The following is a 16,990-nucleotide window of genomic DNA, read 5'->3' as shown; positions in this document are numbered from 1 at the left end:
TGTCAGTTGTTACTTCTCCTTTTTCATTTCTCATTCTATTGATTTGAGTATTCTCCCCTTTTTTTTCCTTTCTTTCTTTTTTTTTTTTTTTTTTTGCTGTACGTGGGCCTCTTACTGTTGTGGCCTCTCCCGTTGCGGAGCACAGGCTCTAGAGGCGCAGGCTCAGCGGCCATGGCTCATGGGCCCAGCCACTCCGCGGCATGTGGGATCTTCCCAGACCGGGGCACGAACCCGTATCCCCTGCATCGGCATGTGGACTGTCAACCACTGTGCCACCAGGGAAGCCCTCCCCTTTTTTCTTGATGAGCCCGGCTAATGGTTTATCAATTTTGTTTATCTTCTCAAAGAACCAGCTTTTATTTTTGTTGATGTATGCTATCGTTTCCTTCATTTCTTTTTCATTTATTTCTGAACTGATCTTTATGATTTCTTTCCTTCTGCTAACTTCCTTTCTTTCTTTTTTTTTTTTTTTTTTTGCTGTACGTGGGCCTCTTACTGTTGTGGCCTCTCCCGTTGCGGAGCACAGGCTCTAGAGGCGCAGGCTCAGCGGCCATGGCTCATGGGCCCAGCCACTCCGCGGCATGTGGGATCTTCCCAGACCGGGGCACGAACCCGTATCCCCTGCATCGGCATGTGGACTGTCAACCACTGTGCCACCAGGGAAGCCCTCCCCTTTTTTCTTGATGAGCCCGGCTAATGGTTTATCAATTTTGTTTATCTTCTCAAAGAACCAGCTTTTATTTTTGTTGATGTATGCTATCGTTTCCTTCATTTCTTTTTCATTTATTTCTGAACTGATCTTTATGATTTCTTTCCTTCTGCTAACTTTGGGGGGGTTTCATTCTTTCTCTAATTGCTTTAGGTAAAGCTTGTGTTTCCTTATTTATTTTCAATTTGGATGATCTGTCCATTGTTGAAAATGGGGTGTTAAAGTCCCCTACTATTACTGTGTTACTGTCAGTTTCCCCTTTTATGGCTGTTAGGATTTGCCTCATGTATAAAGGTGCTCCTATATTGGGTGCATTAGTATTTTCAATTGTCATATCTTCTTCTTGGATTGATTCCTTTATCATTATGTAGTGTCCTTCTTTGTCTCTTATAACATTCTTTATTTTAAAGTTTATTTTGTCTTATATGAGAATTGCTACTCCAGCCTTCTTTAGATTCCCATTCGCATGGAATATCTTTTCCCATTCCCTCACTTTCAGTCTGTATGTGTCCCTCGGTCTGAAGTGTGTCTGTTGTAGACAGCATATGTATGGGTCTTGTTTTGTATCCATTCAGCCAGTCTATGTCTTTTGGTTGGAGCATTTAATCCATTTACATTTAAGGTAGTTATTGTTATGTATGTTCCTATTACCATTTTCTTAATTGATTTGGGTTATTATTGTAAGTATTTTCCTTCTCTTGTGTTTCCTGACTAGACAAGTTTCTTTAGCATTTGTTGTAGAGCTCGTTTGGTGGTGCTGAATTCTCTTAACCTTGCTTATCTGTAAAGGTTTTAATTTCTCCTTTGAATCTGAATGAGATCCTTGTTGGGTACAATAATCTTGGTTGTAGGTTTTTCCCTTTCATCACTTTAAACATGTCCTGCCACTCCCTTCTGGCTTGCAGAGTTTCTGTTGAAAGGTCAGCTGTTAACCTTATGGGGATTCTTTTGTATGCTATTTGATGCTTTTCCCTTGCTGCTTCTAATATTTTTTCTTTGTATTTAATTTTTGATAGTTTGATTAATATGTTTCTCAGTGTGTTTCTCCTTGGATTTATCCTGTATGGGACTCTCTGAGCTTCCAGGACTTGACTATTTCCTTTCCCATATTAGGGAATTTTTCAACTATAATCTCTTCAAATATTTTCTCAGTCCCCTTTTTTTTTTCTCTTCTTCTTCTGGGACCCCTATAATTTGAATGTTGGTGTGTTTAATGTTGTCCCAGAAATCTCTGAGACTGTCCTCCATTCTTTTCATTCTTTTTTTTTCTGCTCTGTGGTATTTATTTCTACTGTTTTATCTTCCAGGCCACTTATCCTTTCTTCTGCCTCAGTTATTCTGCTATTGATTCCTTCCATAGAATTTTTTATTTCATTTATTGTGTTGTTCATCATTGTTTGTTTGCTCTTTAGTTCTTCTAGATCCTTGCTGAATGTTTCTTGTATTTTCACCATTCTATATCCAAGATTTTGGATCATCTTTACTGTCATTACTCTGAATTCTTTTTCAAGTAGACTGCCTATTTCCTCTTCATTTGTTTGATCTGGTGCATTTTTACCTTGCTCTTTCATCTACTATGTATTTTTCTGTCTTCTCATTTTGCTTGACTTACTATGTTTGGGGTCTCCATTTCACTGGCTGCAGGTTCATAATTCCTGTTGTTTTGGGTGTCTGCTCCCAGTGGTTAAGGTTGGTTTAGTGGGTTGTGTGGGTTTCCTGGTGGAGGGGACTGGTGCCTGTGTTCTGCTGAATGAGAATGGATTTTTGTCTTTCTGGTAAGCAGGACCGAATCCAGTGGTGTGTTTGGGAGTGTCTGTGAACTTATGATTTTAGGCAGCCTCTCTGTTAATGGGTGGTTTGTGTTCCTGTCTTGCTAGTTGTTTGGCACAGGGTGTCCAGCACTGTAACTTGCTGGTCGTTGAGTGGAGCTTGGTCTTAGTGTTGAGATGGAGGTCTCTGGGAGAGCTCTCACCATTTGATATTATGTGGGGCTGGGAGTTCTGGTGGACCAGTGTCATGAACTTGGCTCGCTCACCTCAGAGGCTCAGGCCTGACACCTGGCCAGAGCATCAAGACCATTTTGGGAAGTCTGAGGTCTTCTGCCAGCGTTCAATAGGTGTTCCGTAGGAGTTATTCCATATATAGATGTAGTTTTCATGTATTTGTTGGGAGGAAAGTGATCTCCACGTCTCACTCCTCCACCATCTTAAAGGTGCCATTCTCCCATATGTTTTGGATTGTTGTGTTTTTGTTTTTATTCATCTTCAGTTATTTTATATCTCCTTTTTGATTCATTCAGTGACCTGTTTGTTGTTTAGTAGCATATTGTTTAACCTCCACATGTCTGTGTTTTTTGCAGTTTTTTTCTCTTGGTTGAGTTCTAGTCTCATAGAGTTGTTGTCAGAAGAGATACTTTATATGATTCCAGTCTTCCTAAATTTACCAAGGCTTGTTTTGTGGCCTAGCATGTGATCTATCCTGGAGAATGTTCCATGTGCACTTGAAAAAATGTTTATTCTGCAGCTTTTGGACAGACTATATATATATATATACATATATATATACATATATATGTATATATATATATGTATGTATGTATATATGAAGTCCATTTGGTTTAATGTGTCATTTAAGGCAGTGTATCCTCATTGATTGATTTTATGTCTGGATGATCTGTCCATTAATGTAAGTGGCAAGTGAGAATCCCTTACAATTATTGCCTTATCGTCAATTTCTCCCATTATGTCTGTTAAGATTTGCTTTATGTATTTAGGTGCTCTTATGTTGGTTGCATACATATTTACAATAGTTATACCTTCTTCTTGGACTGATCCCTTGATCATTATGTAATGACTTTCTTTCTTTCTTTTTACAAAGTTCTTTGTTAGAAAGTATATTTTTTTTCTGATATAAGAATTGCCACCCTGGTTTTCTTTTGATTTCCATTTGCATGGAATACCTTTCTCCATCCCCTTACTTTCAGTCTATGTGTGTCTTTAGATCTGCAGTGAGTTTCTTGTAGGAATTATATATATGGGTCTTGTTTTCATATTTATTCAGCTGCTCCATGTCTTTTGATTTGAGCCATTTACATTTGAAATAATTATTGAAAGGTATGTATTTATTGCCATTTTGTTCATTGTATCTGGGTTGTTTTTGTGGGGTTTTTTTATTTTTCTTTTTCTTTTTTTGTTTCTCTTCCCATGTCATTTGATGACTATCTTTAGTGTTATGTTTGTATTCTTTTCTCTTTTTTGTGTGTATCTAGTATAGATTTTTGGGTTGTGGCTACCATGAGGTTTATATATAGTAATCTATATCTAAACATGATTGCTTTAATTTGCTTATCTTAATTTCACATGCATTTTATAAATTTATTTATTTACTTATTTATTTATCTTTTAAAAAAATTTGGCTGTGTTGGGTTTTCATTGCTGTGCTTGGGCTTTCTCTAGTTGCAGCTAGCGGGGGCTACTCTATGTCACAGTGTGTGAGCATCTCATTGTGGTGACTTCTCTAGTTGCAGAGCATGGGCTCTATGTGCACGGGCTTCAGTAATTGTGACACGCAGACTCAGTAATTGTGGCTCCTGGGCTCTAGAGCACAGACTCAGTAGTTGCAGTGCATGGGCTTAGCTGTGAGCAGGAGCTACTCATTGTTGCGGTGCATGGGCTTCTCACTGAGATTGCTTCTCTTGTTGTGGAGCATAGGCTGTAGGCACTCAGGCTTCAGTAGTTGTAGCACGTAGGCCTAGTAGTTGTGGCTCACATGCTAAGAGCACAGGCTCAGTAGTTGTGGCACATGGGCTTAGTTGCTCCATGGCATGCGGGATCTTCCCAGAACAGGGCTTGAACTCAAGTCTCCTGCATTGGCAGTGGATTCTTAACAACTGGGCTACGAGGAAAGTCCAATTTCACATGCATTTTAAAACCTCTGCATCTCTACTCCCTTCCTCTTCCAATTATTGTTTTTGACATTATATTTTACATGTGTTTGTTTTGTGTATCCCTTAAATACTGCAGGATATAGATGGTTTTATTCCTTTTGTCTTTTAACCTTCCTATTAGGGTTACATGTGGTTGATTTACTACCTTTACTGTATGTCTGCCTTTATCTATGAGATTTCTCCTTTCATAATTTTCATGTTTCTAGTTGTGGCCCTTTCTTTTTCACTTAGAGAATTCCCTTTAACATTTCTTGCAAAGCTTGTTTTGTGGTGTTGAACTCTTTTAGCTTTTGCTTCTCTGTAAAACTTTTGATCTTTCAGTCAAATGTGAAAGCCTTGCCAGGTAGAGAATCTTGGCTGTAGGTTTTTCCCTTTCATCACTTTACATATATAGTGCTACTTCCTTCTGGCTTTTATAATTTTTGCTGAAAAGCCTTATGGGAATTCCCTTCTATGTAACTTGTTGCTTTTCCTTTGTAGTTTTTAATATTCTCTTTTTAACTTTAATTTTTCCCATTTAATTACAATGTGTCTTGGTGTGATGATGTCTGTGATTCTCTGTGATTCCTGGACCTGGATGTTTGTTTTCTTTCCCAGGTTAAGGAATTTTTCAGCTCTTATGTCTTCAAACATGTTCTCCACCACTTTCTCTCTTTCTTCTCATTCTGGGATCCATGTAATGCAAATGTTAGTACACTTGATGTTGTCTCAGAAGTCTCTTAGATCATCCTCATTTCTTTTTATTCTTTTTCCTTTTTCTATTTATCTTCCCTGATTTCCACTACTCTGTCTTCTAGCTTGCTGATATGTTCCTCTGATCATTTAATCTACTGTTGAGTCTTTCTAGTATATTTTTCATTTCAGTTATGGTATTATTCATCTGTTTACTTTTTCTTTGTATTTTCTAAATCTTTTTAAAAAACTTACAACTTTTCACTCTGTTCACCTAATCTAATCCTGAGTTCTTTGAACATCTTTATGATCAATCCCTTGAATTCTTTATTGGGTAGATTTCTTATCTTCACTTAGTTATTCTTCTGGGATTTTATCTTGTTTCTTCATTTGGAATATAATTTTCTGTCACCTTATTTTCCCTAATTTGTTGTTTTCATTTTTATGTATTTGATGATGGTTTTATTTCGCAACATTAGAGAATTGATCTTTTTTTTTTTTTTTGGTATGCGGGCCTCCCTCTGCTGTGGCCTCTCCCGTTGTGGAGGACAGGCTCCGGACGCGCAGGCTCAGCGGCCATGGCTCACGGGCCCAGCCGCTCCGCGGCATGTGGGGTCCTCCCAAACCGGGGCGCAAACCCGGTTCCCCTGCATCGGCAGGTGGACGCGCAACCACTGCGCCACCAGGGAAGCCCGAGAATTGATCTTTTGTAGGAGACAGCCTATACATCCCAGCAGCACACTCCTTTCTGGCCACTAAAGCTATATGCTTTAGGGGTGCCTCCTATGTGGGCTGTATAGGTTCTTCAGATGTGGTGGGATGACTACTGTGGGTGGTCTCATAGATGTGACTGGCCCTCATTCAGTTGGTTGTTAGGTCCTGCCTTGTGTGGAGGCTTCCAGATGCTCAAGGGTGGGGCTGGGTCATGAGGTTGATGGCTGCAGAGTGCAGGAGGCTGCTGGTGCTACTGCTGGCCCACTGTTGGGCAGAACCTAGTTCTGAGTGGGAGGTTCATGGGCTTGGGTTCTGAACCTATTGTCTACCTGCTGATGGGCTGGACTGGTTCCCTACACAGCTGGCTGGGGTCTTAGGATGTCCCAAATCTGGCTTCAACCTTCCGGTGAGTGTAGCTGGGGCCCAGAGAACATAGAGGCTGGTGCTGGTCTACTGGTTGGGTGAGCTGGGTCTTGGCACTGCAGGCTGCAGGGTTGTGTTTCTCTTGGGGCTAGTGTCACCCAGTGGTGAGTGAGGCTGGGCCCTGAGGCTAGTGCCTGTCCACAGGTGGGTGGTACTGGGTCTTAGAGTTTCTATCTGCAGGACCTGGTGGTCTGTAGCAGGTATTGGTATGTTGGTGAGTGAGACCATGACCCTGGGTGTTCAGTTGCTAGTGCTGGCCTGCTGGTTGGTGATATGTGTCTTGATATGGCAGGTAGTGGGGCTACTGTGGTACTTGGGTTGGTGTCTGCCCAATGGTGAGTGAAGCTGGGTCCTGGGGTGTTTGTCTCCAGGGCCTGGTAGTCCTGGAGCTGGTGTCATCTTGTTTGTAGGTGGGGCTAGAGCCTGTGGGGTCCTGGTGATGATGCCTGATTACTGGTGTGTTATTCTGGTCCTGGGGTTAGTGCTGGCCCACTGTTGGATGGAACCAAGTGTCACAGTCTCTGGCTGTGGATCTTGGGGTTCCTGGAGCTGGTGTTGACCTTCTGGTGGGCCAAGCTGGTCTGGCGGTCTCTGGATGCAGTGCTCTGAGGGTCCCAGGTTTATTATCTGGGCATTGGTGTGGAGGGTTGGGTCCTGGGCACTCTGGTGGACAGGGATATGTGCTGGGGAAGCTATGATGTGTGTGTGTCTTAAGGCAGCTGGCCTGCTGATGGGTGGGGGTATTTCCTTGCCCAGCTAGCTGCTTGGCTTGACTTGAGGCATCCCAGTACTGGTGCCAACAGGCTGGTGGGCAGGTCTGGGTACTGACACTAATAAGCTAGAAGAAAGTTTCCAAAATGGCACCTGCAAGTGTCCATGTGTTAGAACGAGCTTCCCAAAATGGTTGCCACCAGTGTCTTTGTCCCCAGGGTGAACTCCAGTTGCCTACTGTCTCTCTGGGAGGCTCTCTGAGATAAGTAGGTGGGTCTGTCCCAGGCTCCTTTCAAATTACTCCTTCTGCCCTGGGTCCTGGAGCATGTGAGATTTTGTGTGAGCCCTTTAAGAGTAGAGTCTCTATTTCTCCCACCCCTCTGCTTCTCTGGAAAGGAAGCCCCACTGGCCTTCAAAGCTAGATGTTCTGGGAGCTCATTTTCCTGGTGCAGTACCCACAGCTGGGTAGTCCAGTGTGGGACTCAGAGCCCTCATTCTTTGGGGAAAATCTCTGCAATTGTATTTATCCTTCCATTAATATGCTGGCCATCCACGGATATGAGTCTTGACTATACTGCACTTCAGCCCTCCTACCCAACTCGTTGTTGTTCCTTCTTTGTTTCTTAAGTAGTAGAAGATAGTTTTTGCTAGATTTGGTCGTTCTCATAAATAGTTGCTCTGTAAATAATTGTAATTCTGTTTTGCCTATGGGAGGACATAAGCTCAAGGTCTTCCTACTCTGCCATCTTGGCCATGAGGGAAATTTCTTTATAAAAGAACTTCATCTACTGATTGTACAGGAATAATAATATTTGACATCACCATTTTATAAGCACTAGTAAAATAATAAGTCTTGACAATGATCATCAGCAGATACTAAAACTATTAAATAGATGGGGACTCTGGTAATGGATGAATTCATGGTGACACTTGAGTCCACTTATCAATCTTACCTCTATGAAAAGTGAAACAACTATAATGTGCTTCAAGATGTGATACTATAGGAAGTAGAGACAAGTATTTTTGTAAAAAAACAAACTTGATCTTGAATCTAATCAAATCTCTAAATCTAACTACTACTTTATAAAAAATAAAAGATAAGGAATCATGTTAAAATAATTTTAAAAATAATATGCAATAAGCTAAACACAGAATGTGGGGTATTTTAAAATAAAAAGGGCCCATGTCATAGGATCTTTTTTCTCCCTGTGCTCACAGGTAACAGGGTACCACCTACATGAGCTCCAGAGGCAGGCACAAGCCACGGCTGCCATTTTGGACTCCAGAGGTGGTTGTGGACCTCTGCAGCTGCTGCCACCACTGAGGATCCTGTGGGTGCATGTCATTGCCCCCACCTTCTTGGGATCCTGTGCAGCCCACCACTGCTTAGGGTCCTGTGATCAGGGGCTAAAATCCCCAGGAGCGTGCATGGACCACCGCTACTACCAAGGGCCCTACAACCCAGTGCCAACCACTGCCCATCTCCCCTGGGGCACAAAACTGGCCACCGCTGCCGCTGCCACCTAGGGTACTGTGATCTGGGGCCAACTTCCCCGGGCGGGGCGTGACCTGCTGCTGCTGCTGTGGAGGGACTTGAGACCTGGAGCTAACCTCTGTCCCTGGCTGCCTAGGACCCTGCATAAGTCATGCACCAGTGCATCTGCACACCTGCATAGCCCCTGTCAAGGGGACAAGAGCCAGCACACACTGAGGAAAGAGACAGCAAACATATAAACCAAAAACAGCCCTTACACCAAAAAAAATATTAAACCCACACAAGCTACACAGGGATGCTCCTGCTTATAAATAGCTCTCCAAGACTATAGTAGATAACTGTTTCTCCTAAACACCAGACTAAGGGAAATATAAGCAAAACAAAGAAGCAGAGGAACAACACTCATTTAAAAGATCAAGAAAATTCTCCTGAAGGAACAAAAAATGAAACAGACCTCTTCAGTCTAATAGACATTGAGTTCAAAAAGGAGGTAATGAAAATACTGAAGGAATTAAGAAAATCTGTCAACAGAAATGCAGATTACTGTAAAAAGGAACTAGAAACTATAAGGAAGAGCCAAGAAAAATTAGAAAATTCATTTGTCAAGACAAAAGCTGAGTTAAAGGCAATGAATAGCAGGATGAATAATGAAGGAGAAAGAATAAGTAATCTGAAAGGTAGAATAATGGAAATTACCCAAACAGAGCAGCAGACAGAAAGCAAAATAAAAAAATGAAAGCAATATAAGAGACCTATGGGGTAATACAAAATGAGGCAATCTACTCATAATAGGGTTTGCTGAAGGAGAAGAAAGAGAAAAGGGGATTGAAAATGTATTTGAAGAAATTATGGCTGAAAATTTCCCTAAACTAAATTTCCCTAAACCTAAAGAAGGAAACAGATATTCAGATACAGGAAGCACAGAGAGTCCCAAACAAGATGAACCCAAACAGAATATACACCAAGACATATTATAATAGAAGTGGCAAAGTTGATAAAGAGAGGGTTCTAAAGGCAGCAAGAGAAAAACAAAGAGTTTTTTACAAGGGAACCCCCATAAGGCTATCAGCTAATTTCTCTACCAAAACATTGCAGGTCAGAAGGGAGTGGCAAAATGTATTCAAAGTCTTGAAAGAGAAAAATCTGCAACCTAGAATACTCTACCCAGCAAGATTATCATTTAGAATAGAAGGAGAAATAAAGAATTTCTCAGACAAGAAAAACTAAAAGAATACAGCAATATTACATCTATCCTAAAAGAAATATTGAAATGTCATTTCTAAATAGAAAAGAAGCAAGAAAAAATAGGAAGGAGGAAATCACAATTGGAAAGCAAATCACTTAAATTAGCCAGTATACAGATCAAAAATGAAAAAAAAACTATTTGTGAAAGCAATGATAAACACAAGCAACAGCAAAAGGATAAATATGAAGATGTAAAAAGGGACATCAAAATCATAAAATGTGGGGGAGGAGAGTAAGAAAATGCATATTCTTTCTCTTTTTTTTAGAATATGTTTGAGACTATATGACTATCAGTCTAAAGCAAGCAGATATAGGAAGAGGTTAACATACTTGAAAAACAGGGCAACCACAAATCAAAAGCATACAATAGATTCACAAAAACCTAAAAGAAGAGAACATTCTTCTTTTTAAAAGGAAATCATTAAACCACAAAAAGAAAAACAGAAAGAAAAAGAAAGGAACAAAGAAGAAAAAAAGAATCAACTGGGAAACACAGTTTGAAATGGCAATAAATACATATGTGTCAATAATTACCTTAAATGTCAATGTACTGAATGCTCCAATCAAAAGACATAGAGTGGAAGACTGGATTAAAAAAACAACAGCCTACAATATGCTGCCTACAAGAGACCCACATTAAGGCAAAGGCCACACATAGATTGAAAGTGAGGGGATGGAAAAAGATATTTCATGCAAACAGAAATGACAAGAAAGTGGGAGTTGCAATACTCACATCAGACAAAATAGACTTTAAAGCAAAGGCTATAAAGAAAGATAAAGAAGGACACTATATAATGATAAAAGGATCAATACAAGAAGAGGATTTTACACTCATCAACATATATGCATCTAATATAGGAGCACCCAAATACATAAAAACAAATACTAACAGACAAAAGGGAGAAATTGATAGGAATACAAGAGTAGTAGGAGACTTTAACACCCCACTCACATGAATGGACAGATCTTCCAGACAGAGAATCAATAAGGCAACAGAGGTTCTAAATGATACAATAGAATGGTTAGACTTAATTGATACTTTCAGGACACTACATCCAAAAAAACCCCCCATAATATACATTCTTTTCAAGTGTACATGGAACATTCTCTAGGACTGACCATATTCTAGGGCACAAAACTAACCTCAACAAATTTAAGAGTATAGAAATTATTTCAAGCATCTTCTCTGACCACAATAGCATGAAACTAGAAATCAACCACAGGAAAAGAAATGAGAAAAAAACGATTACATGGAGACTAAATAACATGCTACAGAAAAGCCAATGGGTCAATGTGGAAATCAAAACAGATATTTTAAAATACCTGAGACAAATGACAATGAAAACAACCATACAAAATCTATGGGACACGACAAAAGCAGTTCTTAGAGGGAAGTTCATAGCAATGCAGGCCTTCATCAAAAAACAAGAAAAATCTCAAGTAAACAACCTAACCTACCACCTAAACAATTAGAAAAATAATAAACAAAACCTGAAGTCAGCAGAAGGAAGGACATAATAAAGATCAGAGAGGAAATAAATAAAATAGAAATTTAAAAAACAATAGAAAAAAATCAACAAATCTACGAGCTGGTTCTTTGAAAGGGTAAACAAAATTGATAAACTTCTGTCCAGGCTCACAAAGAAGAAAAAAGAGAGAATCCAAATAAACAAAATAAGAAATGAAAAAGGAGAAATCTCAACTGATACTGCAGAAATACAAAAAACCATAAGAGAATACTATGAACAATTATATGCCAACAAATTTGACAACCTAGAAGAGATGGACAACTTTCTAGAAGCATACAGTCCACCAAAACTGAATCAAGAAGAAATAGGTAATTTGAACAGACTGATCACTAGAAGTGAAATAGAATCTATTAAAAAAAAAACAAAACAAAAAATATCTTCCTCCTAACAAAAGTCCATGACCAGATGGCTTCACAGGAGAATTCTACCAAACATACAAAGAAGAACTTATAGCGAGTCTTCTCAAACTCTTCCAAAAGATTGAAGAGGAGAGAACACTCCCAAAGTCATTCTATGAAGCCATCTTCACCCTGATACCAAAACCAGACAAAGACACTAACAAAAAAGAAAATTACAGGCCAATATATTTTATGAATATAGATGCAAAAATTCTCAACAAAATACTAGCAAACCGAATCCAACGACACATAAAAAAGATCATACACCATGACCAAGTAGGATTCAACCCAGTTTCACAAGGATGGTTCAACATACAAAACTCAATCAATGTAATACACCACATTAACAAAAGAAAAGACAAAAACCACACAATCATCTCAATAAATGCAGAAAAAACATTTGACAAAATTCAACATCCAGTCACAGTAAAAACTCTTACCAAAGTGGGAATGGAGGGAACATATCTCAACATAAAAGAAGCCATTTATGACAAACTCACAGCCAGTGTAATACTCAATGGTGAAAATCTGAAAGCCTTTCCGCTAATATTTGGAACAAGACAAGAATGCCCACTCTCACCACTTCTCTTCAACATAGTATTGGAAGCCCTATCTACATCAGTCAGACAAGAAAAGAAATAAAAGTTATCCAAATTGGAAGAGAAGAGGTAAAATTATCACCATATGCAGGTGACATGATACTATATTTAGAAAACACTAAGGACTCCACACAAAAACTACTAGATCTAATAAATGAATTCAGCAAAGTAGCAGGATACAAGATTAACATTCAGAAATTGGTTGCATTCATTTACACTAACAATGAAATATCAGAACAGGAATGTAAAAAAATAATACCTTTTAAGATTGCACCAAAAAAAGAAAAAAGAAAGAAGACCTAGGAATAAACCTGACCAAGGAGGTGAAAGACTTATACACTGAGAATATAAAACATTAGTAAAGGAAATAAAAGAGGACTCAAAGAAATAGAAAGATATCCCATGCTCATGGATTGGAAGAATTAATATTGTTAAAATGGCAATACTACCCAAAGCAATCTACAGATTTAATGTGATTCCTATCAAATTACCCGTGACATTTTTCACAGAACTAGAACAAATAATCCAAAAATTATATGGAACCATAAAAGACTCAGAATTGCTAGAGCAATCCTGAGGAAAACAAAAAAGGCAGGAGGCATAACTCTCCCAGACTTTAGACAATACTACAAAGTTACAGTAATCATGACAGTGTAGTATTGGTTCAAAAAAGGCATATGGATCAATGGAACACAACAGAGACCCCAGAAATAAACCCACCCTCCTACGGTCAATTACTCTTTGACAAAGGAGGCAAGGATATAAAATGGGAAAAAGAGAATCTCTTCAGCAAGTGGTGCTGGGAAAGTTGGACAGCTGAATGTAAACCAATGAAGTTAAAACACACCCTCACACCATGCACAAAAATAAACGCAAAATGGCTTGAAGACTTAAACATAAGACATAACACCATAAAACTCCTAGAAGAGAGCATAGGCAAAACATTCTCTGACATAAATTGTACCAAAGTTTTCTTAGGTCAATCTCCCAAGGCAATAGAAATAAAAACAAAAATAAACAAATGTGACCTAATTAAGCTTACAAGCTTTTGCACAGCAAAGGAAACCACAAAAAATGAAAAGACAACCTATGGGATGGGAGACTATATTCGCAAATGATGTGACAGACAAGGGCTTAATCTCCAAAATACACAAATGACTCATACAACTCAGCAACAAAAAAACAAACAATGTAGTCGAAAAATGGGCAGAGGACCTTAGTGGACATTTCTCCAAAGACATACAGATGACCAGTAGGCACATGAAAAGATGCTCAACATCACTAATTATAAGAGAAATGCAAATCAAAACTACAATGAGGTACCACCTCACACCGGTCAGAATGGCCATCATTAAAAAAATCTACAAATAACAAATGTTAGCAAGGATGTGGAGAAAAGGGAACCCTTTTACACTGTTAGTGGGAATGTAAATCAGTGCAGCCACTGTGGAAAACAGTATGAAGCTTCCCCAGAAAATGAAAAATAGAATTAACATATGATCCAGCAATCCCACTCCTGGGAATAAAACTGGACAAAACTGTAATTCAAAAAGATACATCCACCCCTATGTTCATATCAGCACTGTTCACAATAGCCAAAACATGGAAACAAACTAAATGTCCATTGACAGATGAATGGATAAAGAAGATACGGTACACATATACAATGGAATACTACTCAGCTATAAAAAGGAATAAAATAATGCTATTTGCAGCAACATGGATGAAACTAGAGATTATCATACTAAGTTAAGTCAGAAAGAGAAAGACAAATACCATATGATATCACTTATATGTGGAATCTAAAACATGGCACAAATGTACTTGTCTACAAAACAGAAACAGAATCATAGACATAGAGAACAGACTTGTGGTTGCCAAAGGGGAGGGGGGGAGGGAGAAGGATGGACTGGGAGTTTGGCATTGGTAGATGCAAACTAATACATTTAGAATGGATGAACAACAAGGTCCTAATGTATAGCACAGGGAACTATATTCAATATTCTGTGATAAACCATAATGGAAAAGAATTTAAAAAAATAATGTCTATATGTGTATAACTGAGTCACTTTGCTCTACAGCAGAGATTGGCACAATATTGTAAATCAACTATACTTCAATAAAAAGAAAAAAAGAAAAAGTGCCCAGTTTCTCTAAATAATAAACAGTATGAAAATAAAAGGTGGGTTGGGTGAGAATTTTTAAAGATTAAAAGAGAATTAGGTCATCTTCCTCTTCCCATTCCTTTCCTTTTTATTCCCTTTCTGATGAGTTTAGTCCCAAAGTCACTTGGCAGGCTAAACAAGGTATGCATCTGTCTGGGTGAATGGAGTGGAGCCCAGATGGGTTGATAAGCATGCTCATGTGGCACAAGAGGCACTTGGAACATGGACCCAAACAGGGTGAGGAGTCTATCTGTGTGGGAAGGTGGCCTGGTTTAGGGTGTTAGAACCAGAATGGGTAATCCAGCAATGGATGTCAGGCCTTCAGTGGAGTGAGGCAGGGAGGTGGTTACGGCCACAGATATTGGTTACATGCTGGATAATTTATCAAATAAGTTAATATAGTAAGGATAATGGGAATTAGGTTTATCCCTGTTGGAGAATGGAGTTATGAATATGGAAATGAAGAAAACTAGAATGAACTGTGTGGTGTTAATTTGGAATTGGAGGTATCTGTATGAACTCATGTTTTCAATAGATATAGATAGAGAAATATAGGCATTTATGTGTATCTGTATCTTTGTATTGATATATCTGTCTCCCTCTATTGAGAGAACCTGGGAGCTGCAACACCCCAATGTTAATGTGCATACCTAGTGTCTAGATCTTGGCTTTGAAAATTTTGAACTTTACTTGATCCTTGTGCCCCTGAAAACAATGTCTGTTGTTTTTAACAGTCAAGGGTAGGAATTTCCCTGTCCTTTTGTGTTCTGGGAAATGGCTTGCTGTAAAGAATCACCTCTCCCCATATGACTCAGATAAAACTTGCTGACTGCCTCCTTGTTTACCATGACAAGGCCCAACAGAGATTCTTTGAAAAACACAAATAATTAGCTGAATTGTTTGTTCCCACTTATCATCTGGACAAAATATCCACTAAATTGACTTGACCAAATTTCAGTTAGTCTTCTCCCTTCTCCACAGGCTCCTGGATTTTTAGCCACCCTTAAGCAAGCACTGGAACATGGAACAACCCCTTAGGGGTTGTTAGCGAGCCTTAAAGGCCCCATGAGTATAGATGGATCTCAGGGAAAAACATTCCCCAATCAACTGTCTGTTGTGCCACCTGCTCTCTCCACTCCCCTAAACCCAGTTCATTCTAACCTTCTTGATTCCTCTTTACAAAAGAAAAACCCTTTCTGCCTGACCTTCAAGACCCTTATAGATTGTAGTTTCAGAATGTTTACTGTTGCTATGGTCCCCCTTCCTAAGTTGTAGTAGTCTTTGTGAATAAAGTCTTTCCTTACCTAAATCTGGATTTTAAAAATTTGACAGTATCTAAATATCACTTTAAACTAAAATATACAAGGGATTCTTGCAGAATGGGCTGATTTCAAGGCGTAGGCAGAGAAAGGACATGATGAACCTAGGTCATCTTCTTATACTATAAAGTAAGGAAACACTCAAAGAAAATGGAGGTATGTGGAAAGGTCACAAAAACCAGCTTGGGGCTCTCACTGGCCAAACTGGGGCATCAAAATAAATTCTGATAATAATGTATTATTATCCCACTGAATAAAATTATGAATCTACTGAATAGAGATAGAAATCATGAGTCTATACTAATAAAAATGCATAATTTGGAAGTTTGATAATAAATTAGCATAGTTTCTATTGGGCTGCCCCTGCAGGCCTGCAAGCCCTGTAATTGCCCAGCCTCAAGACCAAAGAAAGAGCCCGAAGTCAGTGACAAAGACATCAATGGTTTAATGGATAGAGGATCTTACAAAAGCAAAAGTGTCTTGGAGGGACACCCCACCATGGACAGCAGATGGCAGACAGTATATGGCAGCAAACTTTGCTACCTGGGGAAGAAGGTGTTACCAGTTATGGGGGAATTGACCTCAGCTTGGCTCATTGATTACCAGGGAAACCAGCAGAGGAGCACACCCCTCACCACCCCTTTGATAAACTATCATAGTGGAAATAGTTCTGATTTAAAGATTAGAATAATCACTAGCTAGGGTGGGGGTAAGTATGTAGGTATTTAATGATTAGGATCTAAGATTAAGAGGGAAGTAGGGTGAGTAGGGTGTAGGTGAGGCAGGGACTGGTTGAACAGGGGATGTACAGAGAACAAGAGAACAGCCATTTGGGGTAACCTGATCATGTAGTTTCAAAGAACTGTCTGAAAAATACCTATTAATTACAAAGGGAAAAGGAGTAACTTTATAGTAGAGAAGTTTGGCAGAAGTCACTTAATTTAAATGATCAGGGTTAACATAACTAGTAATAGAACAAATGGAAATTGTGTGTTACCTGATAGGATACAATGAGAACACAGTCATACTTCTGTGATAGTTCTGTCCAAGATGCCTAACCTAAGT

The sequence above is a fragment of the Physeter macrocephalus genome, chromosome 16, assembly GCF_002837175.3.
Source record: "Physeter macrocephalus isolate SW-GA chromosome 16, ASM283717v5, whole genome shotgun sequence".
Lineage (NCBI taxonomy): Eukaryota > Metazoa > Chordata > Mammalia > Artiodactyla > Physeteridae > Physeter > Physeter macrocephalus.
The sequence above is the reverse complement of the archived record's forward strand: the minus strand, read 5'-3'. Positions refer to the sequence as shown.